The sequence below is a fragment of the Glandiceps talaboti genome, chromosome 16, assembly GCF_964340395.1.
Source record: "Glandiceps talaboti chromosome 16, keGlaTala1.1, whole genome shotgun sequence".
Taxonomy (NCBI): domain Eukaryota; kingdom Metazoa; phylum Hemichordata; class Enteropneusta; family Spengelidae; genus Glandiceps; species Glandiceps talaboti.
The window spans coordinates 19,052,248-19,057,890 of record NC_135564.1 but is presented as its reverse complement, the minus strand read 5'-3'; positions in this window follow the sequence as shown (position 1 = coordinate 19,057,890).

Sequence of the window (5,643 nt, the reverse complement as noted above, 5' to 3'; positions counted from 1 at the left end):
GACTTTGCATGCAACAGAACCATTCTTTTTCCTCCTGTTGCTTTGAGTAACATTGATTTCGTAGCATCTCATAATGCTTCTAAGCACTCCACAAATATACACGAGTTTTTGGAATTCTGTTTGGCAATTATACTCAGAATCACGTCATTATTTTCACAATGACTGTAAGGATCTAAAAGTTGACATCATAAAAGTCACTAAACAATTACCAATGAGAAATTTATATATTTTATTTGCGTTTATCATTTATTTTTTAGATTTTGTTGAAAGTCAAAGAATTTACATGTCCTGAATTATATTCTGTTATATTGTATAGTTGACAAAGTAAACCTTCTATTTCTCTAATATATATATTCCTCTGACGCTCTGCCACTGCGGTATAGAGCACTGTCTTAGCAGATTGATACTCACCGAGTTATATATATATATATATATATATATATATATATATATATATATATATATATATATATATATATATATATATATATATATATATATATATATATATATATATATATATATATATATATATACGACATTACAGAAACATACATCGGGCTCACAGAAAACGAGTTTAAGACAAGGTACAGAAACCACACAGCATCATTCCGACACACTAAACATAGGAACTCTACGGAACTCAGCAAACATATCTGGACCCTCAAGGATAAAAACATCGACCACTCCATTTCCTGGCGACCACTTTCATCCCACCCAACCTACAATAGCGCAAGCAAGAAGTGCAATTTATGCCTCAAAGAAAAGTTCTTTATTATCTGCCGACCCGAACTATCAACATTAAATAAACGAAATGAACTTGTATCCTCTTGTCGCCATCGAAATAAAACATTGTTGTGTAACACCTGACCAATCGCACACATAATTGACACCTTTTGTACAAACAAAAGCACCACTCAACACCCTAGGTAAAACTCGCCTTACACCACACGATTTATACGAGGTATATTCAGTACATCAACATCTCCTGACGAGTGATTTACTCACGAAACAGGCTTGTAGAGACGAAAAACCCGACTTGATTTTCTTCTACCCTCAACATTATATATATATATATATTATATATATATATATATATATATATATATATATATATATATATATATATATATATATATATATATATATATATATATATATATATATATATATATATATATAACTCGGTGAGTATCAATCTGCTAAGACAGTGCTCTATACCGCAGTGGCAGAGCGTAATAGTTTTGGTAGTACTGGAACTCTTTCTTGGGTGTAACTCGGAGTTTCACGCATATTGCGATCATCAGACACTCCTATATATATATATATATATATATATATATATAACTCGGTGAGTATCAATCTGCTAAGACAGTGCTCTATACCGCAGTGGCAGAGCGTAATAGTTTTGGTAGCACTGGAACTCTTTCTTGGGTGTAACTCGGAGTTTCACGCATATTGCGATCATCAGACACTCTGAGGCCTACTCTCTGGGTGTGCTGTGTATATAGAGTGTAGACAATAGAAATACCATCACTATTGTCTGTGTCGGTGGGTAGGTGTTGTATGTGTGGAGGTGTTGGTTGTTATTGTGTGGGTTATTGGGTGCGGACAAGTAAGTGTTGGCGGGTTGTTACATGTTCGGCTTTGATGTTCCGTTAGTTAACGGGTTTAGTTTAGGTGATAGATGCTCTATTGAAGTTGGACAAATAAAACTTATTCTCGTGTCGGCATTTGGATATCAACTCAGTTCTTTTGTTTAGTGTGGAGCTTTTGTCTGCTTTAATAATAGTTAGTTTTTCGGTTAAACACAGGTTGCATCGTTTTGTTTTATTGGTGTATGCTTGGGCTTTCTTGCTGATGGACCAGGATACGGAAAAAGGCTCATTGTTTCTTTTCAGTTTCCAAATGTGTTTTGATAGTTCTGTGCTGTTTTCGTGTTTTTCATGTTTGAATGACTGTTTGTGGTTGGCGTATCTCTGTTTGAAGTTGTTCTCTGTTAGACCGATATATACTTTTGTTTGTTTTCCGTGGACGGTGGCTTGGTATACGATGTTTTCCGTTTGGCATTCGCCGTTCAGAGGGCAGGTGTCTTTCTGTCTGCAATTACAGGGTTTTTGAGTGGGTTTAGTTTCGCTGTTGGAGATGGTGGCGTTATGCGCTTTGATTATGGTAGCCATGTTTGGCATGCAGCTATAACTGACTTTGACATTGTTTCTGTTGAATATTTTGTGTAACTTAGAGTCTGCTGGGAAATTTTTTGTGATTAGGTTGAGGAATCGTTTGCCTACATTGGTGGCTACGTTTTTGCTGTATGGTGGGTTAAACCAGATGGTGTTTCTATTTCTGTTTTTCTTGTTTTTCTGCGTCGGGGTGCTGGTGTACGTGATGTTCTCTTTGTGGCCGCTGGTTTTTAGTGCATTTTGGTACAGTGGGGCTGCCTGGTTGAAGATGTGTTCGTCGGATGATATGTCGGAAATTCTACGGCCGATGGCTGACGATATGTTCTTGATGATGCTGGGTGGGTGGTTAGACTGCGTGTGTATGTACATGGGGTTGTCGTTGGGTTTCCTGTAAGGGTAATATTTACCGTTGTTGAGGTTGAGCGTTATGTCTAGAAAGTTGACGGTTTTCAGATTGGTGAGTATGGTTATTTTTAACCCCATGGCTTTGAAGGTTTTAGTTATGTCTTTTCTGATGCTTTCTGATTTACTTCCGGTGATGTTCTTGAAGGCGGCGAGTCCGTCGTCCCTATATAGACCTATGTTTTCTTTACCATATTTTTTGGCTAATTTGTGTAGCATGAATATTCCGACCAGTTCGCATATTTCGGCCCCGTCGTTGCTTCCCATTGTGACGTCAAATGATCCATTGCTATTCTTTTTTACCCATGGTTTGGTTTTATCAAAGAGGAGAGATTTCCGCGCGTGCATGATAATTTGTTTGTCTTCATCTGATATGGTGGTGTATTGGCCGGCAAATTTGAGGGATTCTAATAACAATTTTTCGGTTATGGATGGGTAAAAGTCGCATATGTCGAAGCAGGCGAAAGTGTGTTTGTTTTTGTCCTCTAAGTTCTTGAACCATTCGATGACTGACATAGAATTTTTCCATTGGTTGACGGCGACTATGGGTCTTATGTTTTGGAGGATGGTGTCAAGTATTTTTTTGCTAATAATGCCTATCTCGCTTTTTGCGGGGTTGATTAGTCTGCAAGGTAAACTGTGTTCGAAATTGTCTTTATGGTCTTTTAACGTTATAAAAGCTTCTTTCTTGGCGAGTATTTCAGTCCTATCGTCTAAATCGAGTTTTTGTGCTATACTTTTTGCTTCTGCGTTAATGCTGTTGTAGGCTCTATCGCTGGCGGGTTTGTAGTGTTTGGTTATATTATCTCGAAGGAGTTTGTTGTATTGATCTTTTTGAAGGAGGTACAGGTTTCTGGTTTTATCGGCTGGGATGATCATTTCGCGGGAGTTTTTGATTTTTCTAACATCGTTTCTAAGTGTGGTTTGGAACGGGTCAACTTTCTAGACATAACGCTCAACCTCAACAACGGTAAATATTACCCTTACAGGAAACCCAACGACAACCCCATGTACATACACACGCAGTCTAACCACCCACCCAGCATCATCAAGAACATATCGTCAGCCATCGGCCGTAGAATTTCCGACATATCATCCGACGAACACATCTTCAACCAGGCAGCCCCACTGTACCAAAATGCACTAAAAACCAGCGGCCACAAAGAGAACATCACGTACACCAGCACCCCGACGCAGAAAAACAAGAAAAACAGAAATAGAAACACCATCTGGTTTAACCCACCATACAGCAAAAACGTAGCCACCAATGTAGGCAAACGATTCCTCAACCTAATCACAAAAAATTTCCCAGCAGACTCTAAGTTACACAAAATATTCAACAGAAACAATGTCAAAGTCAGTTATAGCTGCATGCCAAACATGGCTACCATAATCAAAGCGCATAACGCCACCATCTCCAACAGCGAAACTAAACCCACTCAAAAACCCTGTAATTAATAATAATAATAATAATAATAATGTTTATTTTCGCCAGAAAAAAAAGACAATATCTCGTACAAAGAGCTCGACATTACAAATAAATTTACAGAGCTTAATGTTATAAATTATTCAGATTAGAAAACACACACACACACACACACACACACACACACACACACACACACACATGTAAGGTGAACATTTCTGGCGGGGATCACAAATAGTTCATTCGAACTAGTCTGAATGTGACCCTCAGACACAATGCGAAAAATACTTTTAAAGGTGAACGTCTGTGAAAGATGGTCGAACGGTATAAGAAGTATAACAGCTGTATATGCCGATGGGTAGATTAATTAACAGTAAATGATATCTACATAACATAACAGTGGAATAGCACTGAAAAGAGAAGTTTAGCTGGTAAGTAGCCAGTTCTTCAAGTGATACTTAAATTCATGGCGTTTATTGAGATTCTTGATAAAGTCTGGTATTGAGTTCCAGTGTTTGGTTGCAGCGTACTTGAAGCTATGATGGTTCAAAGAAAGATTAAATTTTGGAGTATAAAAATTGTCACTTGTTGCCTGTCGTGTTGAGTAACTATGAGGTAAAATGTCGAGGTAATTATCAACGCTGTGCGCAAAGCGACTACTCTTTAAATCAAAAATAAACATACAGGTACTAAATTTGCTCTGTTTATGAATATCTAAAATATTAAGTTTACGAAAAATAGGAGCAGTGTGAGCACGAAAGTCTGCGAAAGTAATAAGGCGAACTATTTGCTTCTGTAACTTCAAGATAGGATTTAACAAGCTCATATAGGTATTGCCCCAAATTTCAATACAATACGATATGTGTGGTAAGATCATGGAGTTGTACAGTAGGATAAGTGTTGATTGGGGAACGATATGACGGAGTTTTGAAATAATCCCTACAATTGGTGCAATTGAATTTCTAACCTTGTCAATGTGAGGTTTCCAAGTCATATGTTCATCTAGGAATACTCCCAGATAGTTGGTTGAAGAGACACCAAGTATGGGAGAATTACCAATGTTCAGACTACCAGATACATTGACGGATCTCTGGGGTGTTTTTATTATCATGTAGTTCGTTTTTTCGGAATTTATAGTCAGTTTGTTCGCATTACACCAATCGCAGACTTTCCTGAAATCAATATCGATCTGATTTAGATTGACAGTATTAGTCTGGTTCTTGATAAATTGGAATAAATTCGTATCATCTGCAAAGAGTCTGAAGTCAAATGATCCAGTGGAGTTAACAATGTCATTGATATAGATTAGAAACAAGATAGGACCTAGTATTGATCCTTGCGGAACACCACAACTTATTGACATGCATGATGAAGAACTATCACTGATATTTACAGTTTGCTTACGATTGGTCAGATAGCTTTTGAACCAGAGTAGTGGTAAACCCCTTATGCCATAATGTTCTAATTTACATAACAAAATGTCATGATTGATTGTATCAAATGCTTTTCTAAGGTCTATAAAAATTCCAAATGTCAAAAATCCCTTGTCCAATTTTTCAGCAATGTTAGCGACCAGATCAGCAAGAGCCAGTTTTGTACTGTGCTTCTTGCGAAAGCCGAACTGTGTTTCTA